Here is a 21,610-nt window from a genome sequence, read left to right as displayed (position 1 = left end):
ATGGCTGAGCTGAGCCAATCTGAAGTCAGGAATCAGGAGAGTCTTCCAGGTCTCCCAACTGGGTGCAAGGTCCCGAGGCTTTGGGCTGCCCTCCATTGCTTTCCCAGGCCACAAGCAGGTAGCTGAAGGAAAGTGGAACAGTTGGGATACAAACTGGTGCACACATACAGGATCCTGGCACTTGCAAGGTGAATAGTCATGCTGGGCCCTCAGCTCTGTGTCTTAACAGTCTCCACATTTTACTTAATGGTGCTGATGGTCCAGGCTTGGGTCTTAGGTTTCCCCTTGCAGTTAGTTAGAGTATTTGGGAGGAGAGGGCATATTAGTTGACTTGTGCTACTCTTCAGGCAGGGAGAGTGGGTCATTTGATCGTCAACTGCATTAAAATTTTGCAAAGCGTGTGTATCTGTGTGTCTGTGTGATGGGAGATATAAATATAAGGATGACTTTCCAATATAGATTGATAGAGGCAAACAGGAGAGTGTCATGTTGTGTCAAATGAAGTATGACCATGTTAGTTGCATTCTACAGAATATTGGCCACTTAGCCTTTCATAATAATTCTGTACTACCCATCAACTCCAGTTTGAGGACTTTTCATTAATCCAAAATGACTAATGAATTTACAGGTTCAATTTACTATCTAAGAGTAAATGGTTTTTTTAAAAAGCAATTGATAGAGCAGATAACTGCTACCTTTTTACTTAGATAATGTGTTACTTTAGAATGTAATTTTTGATATATTTATTTGCATTTATATAATGGCAAGATTTGTTGCCTGCTGAAATGATTTGTTGAATTTATGAGAGTCCTGGTGCATGTAATTTTAGTGGCATCATTTAAAAATCATGTTGAGATATAGCCTCACATTTTCCTTGATTGAAAAAAGAAGTTAAAAACTTTGTGGGTGGGTTAGTATTGGCAAACTCTCTTATTCCTACCCCTGTTTCAATTTGCCTTGGAACTTTTTTCCATAAAAATAATTTTAATGTTTCCTTGAAAATCCTTCAACACTTTCTCTAAGCAAATGAAAGCATGTGTTATGAGTAAATATCCATGTGCAGGTGGGCAGCTATGTTCTGCACTTAGCTGTCTTCACTTCACATGTCTTGGAACTTTACAGATCAGCACATTGATAGTCTCCTCATTTTTTTTTTCTTACAACTTGTCTAATAGATTTTATGGTATGTCTTAATTTATTTACATGGTTTCCTTTGATGGACATTACTGAATCACCCTACATTCCCAACTGACAAAATGATACAAAATTCATATTTTAAAGTTTTGTTGTCATACACTATGACTGGATTTTGTATACCACTGTTGTTAATTTCAGACTTAGTTTCAGTCTGCTGAAAAGTTTCAACAGACAAGATGATTACAGATTCTGATAAAACCTCTGAAGAAAAGAGGGAAATGAGTTCTCCCAGGTCCCTTCTCAGTCAGTTCCTCCCCAGCATCACCGTGACAACTGCCCATTTGTTTTATCTTTTTATTTGTTTTGCCTTTTCCATAATGTTACATGAATGCAAACTTGTGGCATGGGACAGCTTCTATCTATTCTCTTTTGTATGGCATAATGTGTTTGAAATCATCCTTGGATATTAGTGGTTCATTCCTGTTGGTTTTGAGTAGCATTCTCTTGTATGGATTTAACCACAGTTTATTCATTTATTAGTTGAAAAGCATTTAAGTTACTTCAGTTTTTGAAAAATATTTGGGGAAACGTCACTGAGCTGATAGAAACTTAACTACTCTGTGATAATGGGTAAAAATCTGCTTAATGAAACTCATATAGATGGACACGTTTAAAAAGAGATTTTTTTCCTATGTATATTAATATTAAAAGAACTTGTTATATCACTGATAGAAGGATATTTCCCTTTTTCTATGTATTGACTTTCAAAATAAAGAATCTTTGAAAAATATAGGTAAAGAAAATTTAAAAAAAAAGATGAAAAACTTTGCAAATCCAGCTATGTTAATAAATACAGAAATAATGCTAAGGAAAGAATTTTTCAACTTTATAATTATTTTTAAGCAGATGATTTCATCTGGTTACTGCAATGATTCTGATGAGGAAACTGTACATTAAGGAACAAAGTAATAAATACAAAAATGTGTGGATTTATTCACTGGGAAACTTGATTATAAAATAGTGGACAGAAATAAAAAATGGTAAGATAAGTTAAATCTATGTAAATGGGAAAAAAGATAAAGAAAAGGGAGTTGAGGAAAAATAGATTATGGAATAGTGATCGATAATCAACCAGGGATTGGTGCTATTTAATTTATTAAGTTCAAGAAAGAACTCTCTGAGGAGTTGATATTCAACCTTAAGTTCACCCATGTTTAGAATGAAGAGGACAGCGGTCCCAGAATAAAGGAAAGAATGGTATGAACTTGAGGAAAAGGCAGGGAGGATCCAGAGTATAAGGAGCTCTCTGAGTCACCATGAGGAATGTTGGATTCTATGCTTAATTCAATGTGAGACCCATCGATGATATTAGATAGAACTGCACCTCTTCTTACTTTTAAAATGGTCTCACTGCTATTGTTTGAAAAATTAATTGTGGGGGGAACAAGTGAGGAAGTAGGGAAGAATACAATAAAATCCAACAAGAAGCTAAAAGGGAACCACATGATGGCAGAACAGTGAAGATGGGAATGAGTGAGTGGAGGTTGGTGATCATTTAGATGGATAAAACCAGGAAGACTTTCAAATGGTGATCATATGGGAAAGGGAAATCTAGAGTACGTATTTTTGGCTTGTGACAGCTGGGGGATGATACTGTCATTTTTTTGGTTAGAGAATTATTGAGAATCAGTTTTAACAAGAAATGCAAGGAGTAGTATAAGACCCATGTGCCCCAAAGTCTTGGTCACAAAGTCTGGAGGCTTTTTGAAAGTGCCTTTTTAATTAGTGTGGAGCAAGAACTCAGAAGGTTCCTCTCAGAAACCACTCTCTGCCTCGTTGTTACTTAAATAACTCCTGCTAGCCCACACCTCTGAAATCTCTGTAGTAGCTATTCTTTTTAGGTTTTGGCTAAGCGAAACACCGCAAAATTGCAAAAATGGTGCATAATAGTTGATTGGCTTATTGAAGGTATGCCCTTTTGAAAAGACATTTTTTTTCCCCTCATTATTCCTGTCAAGACCTAGAGTGTATTTCTCCACTTCTTAAATCTCTGCTTGGCAATTTGACTTATTTTGCCTGATAGGACATTAGAAAATAGAACATGGCCAGACAATTTACCAATGCTTGTGCATTGGACATGCTCTCTCACTGCTGGGAACCCTTCCGTTATTCCATGATTGAGCCCCAATAATCTTCTGGATGGTGAAAAATGTGGAAACATCATTCCAGCTGACAGCTGACACGTGAATGACCAGTGAGTGTGCCAGTTTTAGACATGTGAATGTGGTTGTCCTTAAGTACTCAACTTGATCTGTGTAAACTCAGAGCATAATTGCCTAAACTACCGAGCCATGAGAAATCATCTCCTTTTTGTCATCTTACAGTTTTATTTGGGAATGGTTTATTAAACAGCCAAAGCAAATGGATATACAGCCCAGATTTTCAATGGTAGTAACCGATCTCCGACTTACTTATAATCTGGCCTTATTTGCAAATGAATGGCAGGATAACTATGGTACACAGCCAGAATGATGGATAAAAGGGCTAATACTGATAACCACACACCACATGCATTCATGCACACACAGTTGGAGATTTTGGACAAGTTTCACTCATATTACTCCCTCACTAGTGAAGCGCCAGCCTAGAGCTTTTGTTATCTGTGACCATGAGACCCACTGCCAAGCTCAGTATGACAATAGTTAAAGAAGGCATTTTCAGAGTCTCAGCTGGCTGGGTTGGTAACGGGGGTCCTGTCTTCCACAGACAGGGAAACACACCTCTTAAAGCACACTTTCCCATTGGTTAAAATCAATAAATCCACAGTTAGTTGAAAGATGAGCCTTATGAATTTGCTGTTTGCTTTGAATGAACAAAATCTAAGTGCAGGAAGAGAAAAACAAATGGAATTTCTTAAAGCCAACTCTGTGTTTTTTTTTCTCACTTGAGGACTTGGCAAAGGAGATAACTTTCTTTAATGGACCTGAACAGACAGAGACATAGCTGTGTGTGTGTGTGTGTGTGTGTGTGTGTGTGTGTGTGTGTGTGTGTGTGTGTAAGGAGCCTGTCTTTGTGATATAGAATAAAAGTCTCAACTGGAGAAAAGCCTCACGGGGTCAACAAGGAAGTGTTAAGGAATTCCTGGACATGAATGAAATGATCAAAAGAAGAAAAATAATTTGAGATGTGAGACTGAAACTTGAAAGAATGAAGGAAGGAAATGATGCAAAGATAAGCCTGGCACTTGGTTCTTGGCTGTTAGAATACTCAGGACACGTCTGCCAGGAGGCAATGAGGAGAAGGACATTTGTCCAAGTGTTTCTGGTGCTGGTCTTCATCGCTTCTGTCAACTCAAAGATGGGAGGCTCTGACAAGTGAATATTAGACAATACAAGTAGTCTTCTCTAATCTGTATGTATCAAGTCACACATATTTTACTTTGGGTTCATCCTCCTCTCTGTCTCTCCCACCTCCCCTCACCCATACCTTTTTTTTTCTTTCCGTGAAACTTCTGCAGGGACAAGAGGAATGGCATTTTTATGAGAATTGTGGTAGATTACCTAAATTTTTCACAGCCCAACTTATTTGGGCTTATATGGTAACCTCTGTGTTGGGGAATTTTGCATTTTGTATGCTTTTGCACAAGTGAAAACTAGCACGCTGTCATTATTTCCATGTGAACAAGATTAAATGCAATATGCTTATTCATGGTCTGCTTTGCATTTTCACACTAAAATACTTAGAGCAAACTACTTAGGAAGGAAGACAGCTTGTTTTAGTTCACAGTTTTAGAGGTTTCCCATCCGCGATTGGGTGAGCCCATGCAATTGGTTCTGCCATTGGTAGGACCAGAGCTTGATAAAGACAGAGTGTGTGCAGAGAAGATTGCAGGGTAAACTGACAAGTTGATGTGAGTGGCTAAGCACAACTCCTGTTTTAAGGGTCAATCTTCCAATGACATGCCCAAGGACATGAGTAGGTGACCTCCTAAATGCAAAATTTGGATTATACTTCTACTCTGAAGGATTTAATCCTCCTTTTGTGAGTTTGGCAGCCATATCCTACTTAAAACCAAAGCAGTGAATAATATTAGATACAGGTTTTGTGTATGTATCTGTGTGTGTAATATTATATACTGTATGTATATATTACATATATAATTGTGTATTAGATGTCAATTAAGATTTATTGTGTTGAGACTTCTAGGCACATTGAAGAATGGAGTTATGAGTGGGCTCCATTTTTTAAGGACACTACGTCTTAAAATCCCCATGTTGTGTGCATATATGCTATGAAACTTCCTTTTGCTTGTCTAAATATTGTGGACAATTCCAGTTGTTCCTTTTCAAACATCTTGATATATTTATTTAAAGAAAATCTTTATTGAATGCCTACTCTCTGTAAAACAGGAGTGAATTAGTTGTGCTCACCTTGTATTTTTTTCTAGCAGAGAATATAGGCAATTATTAAAACATACACAAAATGCAATGGTTGATTATGAAAAGTAGTATAAAGAAGATAAATTTGGAACAGCTTGCAAAAGTACATCTGAAAAAAAGGAAGGACCTAGCTATGTGAAAATATCCAGGAAATACACTTGAAATAAGATTTCCTTTTATTTCTTTGTAAAAAATGAGAATCAAGATATTCAGATCCCCTAAAGTGGACAGTTAGACGGAAATAGATTGAAAAATAAAAGAAAAACGTTATGAAGCATGTGTGAGGTGGTAGCAGAAATCTTAGCCTCTGCACTCTCTGAATTTCAGAAAAAGAATACGCAGTGTGGGATGTAAACGTATGTGAAGAAATACTGGCTGATCACTTCCTGATTTTAGAAGGGAAATAAATAAATACATCCATACATTCAAGAAATTAAATCTCAAAAAATAATAAACTCGAAGAAATCTAAGACACATCATAATTAAATTTCTACAAGATAAAAATAATCGGTTGCTGTTCGATTTTTGGCGCAAATTTAAACAACGAAGATTTAGTGTTTCAGGAGCAGGGAAAAATATAGTTGGAAAATTACAAAATGAAGTTGGTTTTATCAGTGAGGGTTCAGCAAGAAATGTATGACATATTTAGAAGAGTTTCATAAAACATAGTTCAGTGAAGGGGCAACATGCAGAGACACAGACAAGATTTAGAAAATGGTGAACCAGTGGCTAGTGCCTCAACAGTGGTGGCATATAAGGAGGAACTAGTGGAAAGTGAAGCAAACTCATCCCTTTCTGTCTTGTAACCCTCAACATCCTGAGAGCCCAGATTATCCAGCCTCTGGCAGCCATTGCACGCAGTGGGCATGAATTTCTGGGACACAGATCTTGCCAGAAAAGGGGAAGGATTTGTTGTGGGAGAGGCAGTATCAAGTGGAGAAGAATCAGCATTTCCCTCAGAAGTAACAACATCGGCTCCAGGCAGTCTGGTTTCACTAGTTATCAATTGTTTAAACTTCTCCAAGTCACCTAAAAGCTTTGGACTAGAATGTATTCCTCTGTTAAATAAAGGCTTGGGATTGCATAATCTCTAGTATTGTCTTTCCACTCCATGCCACATACTGGCTAAAGACTCTGTATCAGTGCCTCTGGAGCATGGCCTGTGAATTTCAGTTATGCCAGAAGCATAAGTGACTGGAGTACATATTCTTTAATAACCCTCCACTTAGTTGGCCCTTTATTCCCTACAAACTAATTAATATTCTACATTTCCTTTGTAGAACATTCTGAAACCCATAACACATTGCTAGAAAGCTGCTCTCTAATTTGCTCATTCCCTTCCAATTGAGTAATTCTGACTAGGAATCAGTTGTCTGTTTCCTAACCTGTCCATGCCACTTGCATTTGTCATGATTGTGTAACAATGAAATATTATGCAAGTGGAAAGGACTTGTTTATTTGTTTATCTGAAAATTATGTTAAATGTTTTGGAAATAGTTCTTTAAATTATACTTGAGTGTATTAAATTTTAAAAAATCTTTATTTATTTGAAAGGCAGTGTTAACAAATCTTCAAAAATGAATTTTAGATAACTGTAAACATTTATAATAACTTGTTAATATTTAGAAAGAATTTGTATTGAGATTGTCCTGGAAATACTCCATTTTATTTTAGGTAGCAGAAATCAGAACCTACTAATATGTAATTGTAGATAAGCATCATAAAGACAATACATATGTAAGAAAAGTAATTCAAACTCTACCAGAAGACAGATGCTCAAAGACCTTGGCCTTCCATCAAAAGCTGGTTAAAAACACATGTATACCATGCTTTAAGTTTTAAAAAATTAATAATTAAAAAATATATACATAAAGCACTTGGTTCTTTGTGAAAATGCCCATTTATTGGTTTTCAATTATACAAGAGCCTATACTGCTCTTGATTTTTTTAAGAATTTTTTTTGTTGTTGTAAGATGTATGCATTTATTTAAAAGGCAGAATTAGACACACATACATACACAACAGAGAGAAAGAGGTGGGGAGAGAGGAGGGAAGAACAGGGAGGGAGGGGGAGAGAGAGAGAGAGAGAGAGAGAGAGAGAGAGAGCGATAGAGAATCTTCAATGTGCTGCGTTTCTCCAGATGGCTGCTGCAATGGCCAGGGGTGGGTCAAGCCAAAGGTGGAGTCAGGAGCTTCTTCCAAGTCTCCCATGTTGGTACAGGGGCCCAAGGACTTAGGCCATCTTCTGCTTTCCCAGGTACATTGACGGGGAGTTGGATCAGAGTGAAGCAGCCAGGACACAAGCTGACACCATATGGAATGCCAGCATTTCAGGTGGATACTTAATCTATTATGCCACAATGATAACCCCTATTCTTGCTCTTCAAAGTATCTACAAAAATAAATCAATGCATGGTTGATTTCATAACTTCCTGAAAGCAACAGAATATGTGTCAAGATGTCACAAGGCTTTAGTACATACTGCTGCTAAGATTGGGCTCGTGTACTGCGGTTAAATTTAAACCACTTCATTGGCACTAGTACATTACACTTTCAGTGTGTGAACAAATGCTGGCTTGGGAAATGCTGAGTAGTCTTGAGCCACAAGTCATTCTTGACTCAAGAACATCTCCAAATTGAGATGATGTTTGCCATGGGATATCGCTTAAGAACTGAAGACCCGTAGCTTTCTATATTACCATCTGCTTTTGAAATAAACTTTTTCTGAGCTGAAGAATAATTTTTTATTCTCTCTCTTAAATTTGATGGTGTTTTAAATCCTATGGTAGCCGAGTAAAGATGAGGAAATATATTGAAGAATTCAGGCTGCTAAGTTTCTAAGGCTCAAAGTTTTACAGATTGAGGAAATTTGCACAGTTAGCTGTTGAGGACAGAGCCATTGGTCAAATTGAGTGGAGAGGAATATGATGGTGTGTGGGCAATTTGTATAGCTGTTTTGTTCTGCTGTTTGCTTTGCTTAGTAAAATCAGGATGAGTTGTATTCAGCTTCCTTTGCTGGTGGTTCAAAAATTAAGACACTGGAAAAATTACCTATGAAAAATGTAATTTGTCAGGCTACTGCATATACTGTCATCATTTGTTATTTACAAATGATGGACAAAGTAATTGACAGAAACATATATCCTAATGGGTAGTATATCAGAACACTTCAAGTGACATTCAAATGTTTGCTATGCTCCACCAGCTTTTACATTATGATTTTTAGGGGGTGAATCAATTATTCCACAAAGTAGTTATTATGCTTGGTAAAATATATAGTATATTATTTAACCAACCTTGGTTGCTTTGAGCATTGTTCCCATAAGCTAAATGGGCTGTGCTTTAATCCAACATTAAACAGATTGGGTAGATGAAATCACAATTACAGATAACATTTATTAAACATTAAATATTGTCGTTAGTTCTGCTTAGCTCTTTGCATGTATTACCTCATTAAATAAACTAATCCACTATGAATGTTAGTGGAGCTAGTATTTCAATACCTAGCTTTGACCCTTGACCTCATTTTAACCAGCCATCACACTGATAGGAATATTATCCAGTGAGGTCTATTATATCCATGTAACCCCTCAGAGATGTTATTTTCCAGTGGAATCTGACCAAAAGAGCTTTGTTCAAAACCTACATTGACTTTTACAATGCATCTTTACAATGCCCATCTTTAAATAAATATCTGTTGACATTTAAAATTGAACAGAAGGACCCAGCATGGTAGGTTAGTGGCTAGGGTCCCTCACCTTGCATGCACCAGGATCCCACAGGGCAATGGTTCTAATTCCGACAGCCATGCTTCCCATCCAGCTGCCTGCTTGTGGCCTGGGAAAACAGTGGAGGATTGCCCATAGCTATGGGACCCTGCAACCACGTGGGAGACCCAGAAGAGGCTCCAGGCTCCTAACTTCGGATCAGCTCAGTTCTGGCCTTTGCTGCCCCTTGGGGAGTGATCATCAGATAGTGGATTTTCCTCTCTGTATATCTGACTGCCAGATCTACATTCAGACCAGGGATGGTCTCCCAATGAGACTATTGAATTTATCTGGACAATAAGATGCTGGACTTTGTGCATGGGTACAAACTACACTACTGCAACAGTGTGGAGGACTCCAACATGGGCGGGGGAGGGCATGAGGGAATCCCAGAGCCTATGAAGCTGTGTCATAAAATGAAATAAAAAGAATTGAACAGAAATAAGCATCCTATCATATTTTTACATATACTTGTAAAATATGATAGGTAATATAGGTAGAAAATTGAAATATATATATATATTTTTTCTACCTATACTAATATTTATATTTTCTACCTATATTACTCCTATCTGGTTTTTCTTTATGGAAAAGAAATGAGAAACTAAAGTTGGTAGGATAAATCAATATGTGGCTTTTATTTTCCCCTAAAAGCTCAATGAATTGTCAGAATTTTAAAATCTCAATAGTTTTTGTTTATGCTTAATGCTAATATTTCACTTCTGTCTATTTGTGCTGGGTTTAATTTCTGTTATTTATCTTCACCCTCCCTCCATATTTATAATGGAGCTTTCCAAGTTTGTTCTGTATGTCAGGGTCTTGTTTAGTGTAACTAGCAGAAGCTGCCAGGCCCAGGATAGAGGCCCTGCCTTGGTCTGGTTTGCCTCACTTGAGGCCTTCTGGCTGTGTTTTCCTTCAATGGACAAGCTGTTCTCAGAAGCTCTCTGTATACGTTCCTTTTGGACCCAAAGATTTGCCAATTATGTGGTCACCTGTGAGCCAGTCACAGTATGAAAAAGGAGATAGATTACCACTAATAGGGACATTCTGTGAAACAGACGAGGGGCTACCTGCTGGAAGTATGAATACTTGAGTAAAAGATGGTCTCTTTTCCCAAAGAACAGCGAGTTTCTGCACCTACAGTGTCTGTTGTGTCTTCCTTACTATTGATTCAATTTTTCTGCTGTGTTGGTTATTCCATTTACTCATCCATTTTGCTGTTGGACATTTAATTTCCTTGCAATTGTTCCTTATCTCACCCTGTTCTGTTTCTGTCTCTGCCGTACTCATCCTGTTGTCTTGCATCATTGAAAGCTCTGGTCCTTTCATTTTATCTTGGTATTCTGCAGATTTTTTTTTGTTTGTTTTGTTTTTGCTTCAATAAAGCTACATCTTTCTATGCAAATTTAAGGATACCAAACTTTGTTTCCTAAATTTCCTAAAATTATTTGTTGTAGGAGGTTTTTCTGAGCCACCAGAATGTTGTATTTGCTCCCTCAGTTTGCTGTATATAACTATATCATACTTATACACAGCATGATACATATTCATGTGTTTTTTTTTCCTTTTTGTGTGAATAGTTCTGCATGTCCTTTGTTTAATTCTTCCAAAATCCTTACAAGGAGTATAATTAATTCTCCCATTTTGCACTGCAGTATGTGAAGCCAAGAAGGGCAAGTGTCTGAGCTTACAGAGTTTGTAAAACTCAGAGACTCAAACTCAGCTCTGCCTGACCCTAAAGTAGCCAACTCGTTTCTTGTGAACTATAACAGGTACCATGGAACTTAAATCAAGTGAAGTTAAATTATCTAGACCTTCTTCATGGGGACCAGGCAATGCTAAATGGGGACTCAAGTCCACTCTCCCACTTCAGTGTCCTTTGTGATACACTACTAACTGCTATTGTCTGTGTATTTTCCCTTAATAAAGCTTCAATCTCCTCCCCACCCCTAATTCTTTCTGGTCTGGTCTCTCTCGGTGCACATCTGCTTTGCTCTTGTATTTCTATAGACGAACTTCCTGTGCTCCGTTTACATGTGCACCAGCAGGGAACGTTCTCCAAACTTTCCAGCCATTTGATTTAGCTCTTGTGCCTCAATTTCAGATTCTTGGGAATGAAAAGCTTAAATGATACAATTTTTTTGAAGCTCTGATAGAGCCAGAGTTTATTCCATTACCTGAACCAGGGAGAAAAAAACCAGAATTCTCTGAATAGGAGCAAAAAGCTGTCTTGCTTTCCACCAGTGCCTTCACTAATCATCCTGTGTGTAGAGTGCTTATACATAATTTCTCATAGAGGGGTCATCCCATGTCCAGTGACGACTATTTTTTTTTGCCACCATCATGGCCTTTTGACTTGCTATTTTTTCTGCATCATGAGAACAAAGCTCTGAGAAGTTAAATTAATTCTTATTATTGTGGGTGAGGTAGGGAGGACTTCTTTATTCAAGACCCAGCTGCCCTAACCCCCTTCTTTAGTGTATGATGAAGATGACAAGACCTAATAAGGAAGGTTTTTCAGCTTTTCCCCATTTTGGTTCCATCAGGTGACACTTGTTAACACGCTTGAACTTGGTTACTGCTTCTTGGCTGGGTTTGAAGCTGAAGGTGAAACCCTTCATGTCTTCTGCGTGTATATATTGAGTGTCCATGGATGCACTATTGTAGTGGCAGTGTTTTATATGGTATCAATTCAATGGATTTGTGTCATTGAAAGTAATAGCCCTGGAGAAAAATGGACAGTTTCTCCAATGTTTCAGTTACATAATTATTAAAAATTTTGACTTCTGAAATGCCACCAAGAAGTGTGCTTGGCTGCCTTTACTGCTATTTTTAAGATCATTTAACTAGGTAATGATTTTTATAAATATCCTTTTGAAGTGGGAAAGTTTGTTTTTAAAAATAATGTTTTTTAAAATAAATAAATAAAGTGAAATTAAAAAATAATCTTTGATTTCAGCATGTTAATGCTTTAAAGCAACATTTTAATTTTATTGCATTGAGTTATTCTTTTATCAGGATAAAAGTTCAATCACAGAAATAATTTATAACTTAAATGAAAGTTAAAAAGCTACTGTATATTCTAATTTATAACATGTCTGACTGTGCTGAGCTATCCCTGTGTATATTATAAGGTAACAATACTCTAATTCAAAAGAGTGTTCTTTCTTTCTTTCTTTCTTTTTTGCTCAGTGGCCTTTCCTTGTGTGAATATATGCCATTTATTTATGTATTCACCTTAAAGGGACTATTTCAGTGTTTCCAGTTTTGGGCTGTGACAGAGAAAGCTGGTGAAATTGTTTTTGTACAAGTTCTTTGTCAGCACACCTGTGTTTTGTTTCTAGTTGAAAATAAAAAGAGGAAAAGAGATCTTGTGGCAGTTTGTTTTAGAAAGCATGCTTGACTTTGCAAGGAGCTTGAAAACTGTTTTGCAGTGTGGTAACACTGTTCACCCACCAGCAGTGCTTGAGAGTTCCAGTGTCCACAGCCTCATCTACCGCTGCAGTGCTCGGTTCTTTAGATGGAGCCATTCCAACACATATTAGTTCAAATTCATATGCTGGTTTGCTAAAGATCTCGGGAAAAGAAGTAGGACAGTATCAGCTTAGATTGATACAGGTGTGTGGATTTTCAGAGCATGCTCAGAAAGAACAATATGGTTCACACATAAGCTTTGCCTTGTATTAAAATCTCCTGCTTACCGGACATCCTGTACCACCTCCTTAGGATCTTGGAGGTTTGTCCCTAAACCCTCTAACTGGGATTTGGAATCTGCCAGAGAGGAATATACTTTGCAGCTGTGCACAAAAGGGCAGATAAGACTTGAAGTCATTTTCCTTCCTAATTTATGGTTGAATTCACAGTTTTGGTTTTGGCTTCTCTTTGAATACCAATCAGAACGACCATCCTGATTTAATGACTTTCCAGTGGACTCAGCACAATCTAATTGTAACTTTGTGGGGTGATATTCTTTGATTGTGCAGAAGTCGTATTTATTCTGAGTAGTTCTTAGAATAGCTTCACTGGGGAAGCCACCTTCCCTCACACTATCCTTCCTTCCAGGGATGTTCTCAGAGACTTGAAAATTCTTTGTTTGATCAAGTTATTGTTAGTCACCTCAGGATGGGAAGCAAGGAAAGTTTTTTTTTGTATTTGTTTGTTTCTGGTATGCTGTCTGAGCCTTGGAGGGAGCCACTTCAAGATGTTTATTTTCCTAGTAATGCATTGTTAGTTGTTTTTTTTTTTAAGTAATTGATGTGTATGAAAAAAAGGACTTTGCTCAAAATAAGAGAATAGAGTTATTATCTTAATTCCCTCATGTTCCAAGTTATGTTTATTAATGGCACCTTAAATCTAAGGCATTTATGGTCCCAAGGGGTAAGTAGAATTGATGCTCTGAAGATATATTCATTGATTGCAATTCCAAAATACATATTTACTATGTGTATTTACTATTATTATGCATCGTTATATATTACAGTCTTCCCTACTTTCTTGCCAATCCATCAAATTCTGCAAAGCAGGAATTGTTTTCTTCTCCCCATCCCCTTGTAAGCAGATGAGGAAACTGAGGCAGCATGAAGAGGGAGTTTGCCAATGGTTAAACTTGGAGCAAAACCTGGAATGCATGACTTACAACAAATTACGCAGTTGCTTGCAATTTTTGTGGTTAACAATGTGTGGAAAACACAAGATCAGCTACTTTTTAACCGAACAAGGAAGATATTTGTTCTTTAATTTCAATTTCAGAGCAGATAGACCCAAAGACTATAGTTATAGACCAGTGATAATTAGATGAACCTGCATACTGGTTAGATGAAATAGAAGATGCTGTTAGGTGCTATGCTCAGTATCACCTTACAAGTGTCCCTGGCCATGGTTCTCACGTTGAGATCTGCCCGATGCCCATGGTTTCTAGGCATGGTAATCTCTGAAAATATCAGAGAATGTTTAAAGCACTTAACGTATGAGAATAGTTCAGCAAGTTTGTGGAAAATTGACAGGTAAGTTTATTTTGATGGAAATATATATTGTGAAAAACCTATGCATGACTTTCAGCTATTTTCTGAATCAAATAAACTTGCCTTCTAACTCCTTTTCAGCAAACTTTTTCAAAGGTCTTTGTGTTTCCTGGACAAACACTTGCTGAAAATGTATGTGTTTTATCACTGAGGAGTGAGTCCTGGGTACGCCCTGCAGACATAGTGGTGTACGGATCAGACACACATCCTCAGGGAGTTGACATCCTGCAGGGTGATGCAGGTATTAGTCTAATAGACTGAAACTGTAAAACAAATGGCAGTCATCGTTGTGTCTGGTACTAATTCACATTTTGCTTGTGAGACCTCTTGGCTGTCTCATTAAGTCAGCATCCCTCTGCTGATGTGTTCTGGCGAGATTTCTTTTTTAGCCACAGAAAGGAGGCAGGATCTTTGGGGGCTTCTTTTGCTGTGGTAGGATGGTCTGCAAACGGAAGATATTTGAGAATCACTGACCTATAGCAAGATTCTTTCAGTACTGCATTACTGAACATTTCAATTCCTCCTCTTTATTTTCCCCCACCTCAGAGTTTTTGTGTCTGCATGCAAAGAAAGTGAAGGTCAAGGCCAGAAAACAATTAGCATCAAAACTTAGGTAGGACAAATCAGTGCTGCTTTGCTCCAGAAAATGTGAAGAAAGAAAACAAAAAGAAATGAATGTGCCCTGTATCTTTTTATGCTGCATCAAATATGTTAACTAAATGTTTATTATCTCAGCACACCAAAAATCTTTTCCCTCTTGAGAGAAATTACTTCCCCAATAAATCTATTACTGTTGGGATGGTATACTTGGAGTTTTAACTCCATCCTTAATCATGTGAAAAAATGTTATGCATTTTCCACGGGAGTGGAGAGATGTTTATTTATGGAGGCCAAAAGATGCATTCTGCACTAATGACATTTAATAGAAGTTTGTGCTCACCTCTTAGGCATAAAAGGCAAAAGGCATCTGTTTTTAGTTCTGATGTCCCAGCCATCAAATGAGCTGAATTAATCATTTTGAGTAAAATATTACAGTACTATTGCAAAAGGGAAGACACTTAGTTGTGAAAATTGGGTTCCAAGCCTTCACAAAAATATAGTTTGCTTCTAAATGCTAAGGGCTCCAAACTGGTTTCCCCTTGAAAAGGGGAGACAAATCTTGATGCTGGGAAATTAAAAAAAAAAAATCCCAACTTTTGTTAATGTATAGGCATTCAATTCTGACTGTTCATTAACACACATATTGCTAATGCCTGGCAATGAAGCGGACATTTTTCTTGAGTGGGGTCGAAAAACTAATTATTCGCCATATGGTGGTTGGCTCAGCAACAATTGCTGAAGCCGTGGAAGCAGAGGGAAGTTGGCCGGGCGATTTCTTTGGGCAGTTTGCACAGCTCTGACTCTCTTGACATATGCCATTCATGTGGCCTCTGGAGAACAGATGGGCCAGGCTGGGAACACAGGGGAAATCATGGCTGGGATCTCGTGGCAGCCCCTGTCTCTTTATCCTGCAGAATGACTTGGAGTCACATGGTATGGGAAAATAACAAGTAGAGGATTGTAGTCAGAGGATTTCGCTGCCTTCTTTTATAAAGCCACGGCGTAATTTTGACTGCCTTTTCGTATTTTGTTTATTAAAGGGATCAGGGGTTTAGATGAAAGAGATTCCTTGGTTGTGGGTAGGGTCTGGTCTATGCCAATGACACTTGCTCATTGTCAGCAAGAAAAATGCTGGCAGTTTGATAAGGGATAAGAAAATAGAGGGAGGTTTTAAATTAAAATTTAAATTATGCCTTATTTGTTCTCTTCCTGTTTGTAAATCTCACATAGACAAGTTAAGATAGGAGCTAGTTTAGTTTTAGGATACTCAGGCATGCAGAAATGAGTTTGTGTGAGTTTTTGAAATTGTTCTTTTCAGATGACCTGTGAGGTTTAATTTTTTTTTCTCCAGGGAAGCTGAGAGTAAAAGGAACACAGTAGGCTATACAAATGACATTCACTATAAATTTATGCCCACCTCTTAGGCATCACTTGAGGCTCAATGTGGAAGCTTTGTGGAGTTTTACATTGTTCAAATGAAAGAACATGAAGAAGGAGGTGAAAGTTTCCAGTTAGAAATTAACTGGACATTTATACGTACAAAAATGCAGATGAAGCAAAAACTGATCATGTTTAGCAACTTTCGTTCGGACGAAGCAGCAGCACTTGATGTTGAGGCATTGGTGGTACAGTCCTAGGCAGAGACATAGGATGCCCTGATAGTCCCGGCACTGACATAAACACGAGGCATTGTCATTGGTCTTCATTTCAGAGAATGACATTGGAACCTCATTCCCCCGAAGAAACCATTCTGAAAGCTGGTTAGCATTTCCCACTGGATGCTAGTTGGACAGTTGTGTGTTTTAAAATTAAAGTGGTTTTGTGATTTAAAAAATATAGGCCTTTCCTTTTTCCGTTTTCTATCACTGAAAGTTTGATTCTATACAAAAAGATAATATTGAAAAAGAACCCCTAGCGTCTTTTCAAACTTATCTTGAGGTGGCATTCTTAATTTTTAGAACAAGAAGATAAAGATAAATCACCTACTGTTGCTGAAAAAGGGTCACTAGAAAACTGGCTTTTATTCTTTGTTTCTTCTTCACTTCTGAAATTTATTTTTACATTTTGGGAAGTTTTCTGCGACTTAACTAATTTGAGCATGAAAATATCTTTACTGAAGTTTATAGTTCCTTGCTATGTGAATTGGTTAGTGAAGGTTCAGGTTCTGATAATGAAGATACTGAGAATGACTGACACTTTTGGAGAACCTCCTATGTGACAAGAACTTTATAAAAGCGTTGTGTACTTTATCTTGTGTAATTGTCAGAACGCCACAGAGGGAGCCTGAGGCAGGCACTTGGCACAGTGGCTCAAGCTGCCACTTGGGACACTCACATCCCATGCAAGAATGTTTTGGTTCAAGTTCTAGATCTGCTTTTGATTGCAGCCTCCTGCTAATGTGCATCGTGGGAGGCAGCAGGTAACTCAATACTTGGCTGTCTTCACTCATTTCAGAGACCTGGAGTGAGTTCTACGTTTCTGATTTTGGCTTGGTTGAGCCGTGGCTGTCATGGGCATTTGGGGAGTGAACCAGCACATGAAAGATTTTTCTTTTTTACTGTCCCTCTGCCCTTTAAATAAACATGATTAAAAATTGTAAAAAAAAAAGCACTACATATAAATAGATTAATCCTGTTAAATATTAGGGTCCTTGAAATTAGGATATTAGAATTGTTGATTTGAACAATAGCTGTTTCTAAGCCAACTATGAACACTTAGTCTTATTCTTTTTGAAGCATTCTTTAGAAAGATTATTCATAAAAATATCTAATAACAGTGCCCTGGCTCATTGGAGTGACAGTTAAATTTACGTACGGTTATATTTTCTTTGAAGAATCAAATTTAACTTAACCAACGTACACATGATCTTGGAATCCGTTAGTTCAAAAGAAAACTTCAGTTTTGTTATGAGTGAAAGGAAATTATGATGAGGGCTAAACAAGCTCGTGTATATGAGAGGGTCAGAAAGTTCATGGAAAGAGATTTTATTTATAAAGCTCTGCATAGATTTCACCTCTTTTTGTACCAAAACAAATGTATCTTTAATCCCATTTTCTTATGAACTGTCTAGAGTTTCCTTGCTTTAATTCCATCATGAAAGTAGGTGCATTTTGCCTTTTTACTCTCCTCCTTTATTCCTTCCTCTTTAATTCCGTTTGGTCAAAGTGTTTTTTGTCCATGCGCTTCATTTCTCTGTTTGCTTATATTTTCCCAGTTTCCCAGTTCTCTGTTCATTAGGATTGTCCCATCCCATTTTCAGTTGCTGCAATTAAATACTTGAGACTGGGTGATGTGTACACAGTTTATTTGGCTCATGGAAGTGATCGGACATGGATACCAGGACCTGGTGAGGGCCCTCTTGCTACATCCTAGGGTAGTGAAGCGGGACAGCATGAGTGCTAGCTTGAGGTTCTCCTCTTCTTATGAGGCCATTACTGACATTATGGGAGCGTCACTCTTGACCTCTAATCCTAATCCTAACCCTGATCATCTCTAATCCCCTAGTCCTAATCATCTCCTAAAGGCTCCACTGCCAAACATGACTGACAGATGAATTTGAGGAGTAAGTTCTAACACATACATTTTGAGGAACCTTTGGAAAACCCATGTAAATCATGTTAGATTTTTCCTCATTTTCTAGTGCATTTCTAGTGCATTTTTTTTAACCGTTACCCTACTTGGTCTAACCCTCTATAAAATTACTGCTTGGTTTAACCCTCTATAAAAATTCCTGCATAATGTCTGTCTGATACACTGTCTCCTCCTATTTTGGGCAAGGTCTGCAAATGCCCGATTCATCCATTTAATCCCTGGTGCTTAGGCTGCTGATACCCTTGCCAAAGTCCTGAGTGACTCGGCTCTTCTCATCTCCAACCTCCCATTGCTTGTATCCTTCCCCTATGTTGTAGTCCCCTCCAAGTCCTTTTTAAAACTCTTGCTCATCTTGTTATGTATCGCTAACTGCATTTGTCATTTCTCTTCGTATTGTGGCCAGGCTCCCTGGATTGATGTTTTCAATTTTCTGTATTGTATGTGAGTTGCTGTGTTCAAATCACATTGTAAACTCAATGCAAACAGACCTTGTTACATCATTTTTGCCATAAAAATGTCACTCAAGTACTTAATGAAGACAAGAAGACATGCATGAACAGTTCCTTGCAGTTCCAAGTTGCTGATGGTTGGATCAGTCTATGAAGTACTGCTGATAATTGGCTTGTTTTATTAAGGAAAAGTATAATTCTAGGCTCCTAAATTATTTTTGATTACTTCTCATGCTTTTGTAAGATAAATATTTATTCAATCATAGATTTCAGTTCTATTCACTTTATATGGCAGTTGCTATGTGTAAGAATTGCATTTGAAGCCTTATGTTGTCGTTCCTTAAGAAATTCAGTCTGTGACAATAGTTCTATATACCAAATGTAGCTCTTAGATACACAGGGTTTTCCCTGGGAAGGAATTTAAAAATTCTTTATTAAAAAAAGAGAGAAATGAAAACTGCAACCCAGTAGGCATTTTATTTTGTTTTGTTTTCAAAACAAGTGATTTTCATATCCTCATTTGGATTATCTGTTTGGCCCCAGAAATGAGCTTACTACTTGTGGTCTATCTATAATAGAGAAGATATTTTAACATCCAGCAATATGTAAGAATAACAAAAAGTGTCTCAGGGTTTGCAAGGAACTTAATCACATATTGTCACTTGAATCTCAAGACAACTTCCTGAGGTAGATGAAATTATTATTGTTTAAAGCAGCATTAATTTCAGTAGATGAGCTCTGGGATCATCTCCAAATCTTCCGTGTCCACATTTAGTTGCACATGTTATGAGTGATGTAATAGGTTGCCATTCAGAACATTTGATACCATTAATTTTAGGAGAATTTTACCTTCCAGCTTCAGTGATGTCAGGCTGGGCCATGTGACCTGCAATGACTGGTGAAGGCTGAGCAGACGTGAATGTCATTTGTAAACAGGAACTATGATAATAGCCAGTTACTCTTTTTCCTTTACTGCAAGTCCAGCAGTGTCCCACAAACAGACTGCTCCATCAACCTGTGATCCAGCCTGAAGATCATGTGAACTAGAACTGAAACTGACTTCCCAATGCCTATGGATTATGAGTGACAGTAATTCTGTTTCAGTTAACCACAGACATTTCAGTTTTGTTTTTTCTTTACAGAACTGACAAAAACAGCTTCATATCATGTGTAAGATGTTTTGTTAGCAGTAGCTTCTGGAAGAATTATAATGGTTCAGGGAATTGCAACATCTATATGGATTTGAATTAACTGGCAAAAACTTAAAGCTATAATGGGTGATTTTGTGAATTACCTTTTCTTCCATTTCAGGATAAATGAGGCTCTGTAACTTTTCAGGGGGGTTCGGGCTGAAGTACAAATGCAGTGGATCAATGCCTTCTCCAGCTCTACCTCTCAGAGCCATATAATCCCGATCATCTATGGATCTTATTTGGAAGGGTAGAAACTTAGTTTCAGTTATCTTTATATTCTTAGTATGAGAAGCAATACCTGGAACATAACAGTTGTTCCACAATATTTTCAATTCAAAAATGGTCAAGAAATACAGATCTATCTTTCACTCGTTTCAAGATACTGAATTCCTAGTGTTGAAAGTGTACTGGCTGTACTCTCTAGCCATGCTTGCTATCTTCTAAATGAAGAAAGTGGCTACTAGCCACTTTCAGGTGAGAATGTAATACATGTGAAAGAGAACCGGTATGTGACCAGACACATCTCTTCTTTCACCAGGAACCATACCATTTTTTTTTTCCAGTGGGGACAGCTCAAGTTGGATGCCATAACAGAGCAGCACAGGACCACAGGGCTCGAGGTCTATAAGCATTAGATGCTTTTAGTGCTGCCATTCTTGCTTTGCCATGAGAGTGTCACTCAAAAAGGGAGTCCCTCCCTCTGCCCATGAATAAGGCCTGCCTGCCAACACCAATTCCAGCTGTGAACATGTAATCAGCTCTTCTATGGCCCCAAAAGGGTAGTCCCAGAGGCCTAAATTTAATTTTCATGCATATTTGTCTTCTCACTCTACGTTATGCAAACACTTCTTTGTCACCAACACAGGCGCCAACTGTTTTGTTTGGATAATTGCTTGAAGTCAACCCCAAACTACAGGGAGCTCTCTTTTTCAGAAAGCACATTTCGGTTAATATTCAGTTAACCAAATTATATCTTCCTTCATCACTTCCTGCAGGGTTTCAGTGTTGGTTTCTGTAAACATTTGATTCATTTTGAAGCCATTCAACACCAGTGTCCCATTATCTTCCATAGTGGGTTGGTTGGAATGAGTAAAGAAAACAAGAGCTCTATAGCCCCACGGATCATCTGCCATAGCTGTTTTTCTTCCAAATAATTCTCTATTCATCTTACCACAATCAGCTGGTCCTAGAGTGGCTGTAATAACCTAAGTGGAGGTTTGTGACCATAATAGAGACGAAGGGACAGGGAAAAATGAACTCTTGTGAAACAAAGATCTTATTTGTATGGAAATGAATAGCAACTCTGAAGTAAGGATGAGCCATATGGAAAAACATAAAATACGAAGAAAACATTTTAAAATAGAAGGTTTTCAGAAATGCTCCATATGGCCCAGTAGTATTTAAGACAACAGA

General features: G+C 37.7%; 1 protein-coding gene across 1 annotated transcript in view; it reads left to right on the top strand.

The window, feature by feature from the left end:
* Nucleotides 1-21,610, top strand: part of CUNH12orf42 (chromosome unknown C12orf42 homolog) — a 109,680-nt gene that overhangs the window by 73,231 nt on the left and 14,839 nt on the right. The gene's annotated exons all lie outside the window — the stretch shown is intronic.

Source organism: Ochotona curzoniae, unplaced genomic scaffold (genome assembly GCF_017591425.1).
Source record: "Ochotona curzoniae isolate NIBS_2020 unplaced genomic scaffold, NIBS_Ocur_1.0 contig_1014, whole genome shotgun sequence".
Classification (NCBI taxonomy): Eukaryota; Metazoa; Chordata; class Mammalia; order Lagomorpha; family Ochotonidae; genus Ochotona; species Ochotona curzoniae.
The sequence above is the reverse complement of the archived record's forward strand: the minus strand, read 5'-3'. Positions and strand labels throughout refer to the sequence as shown.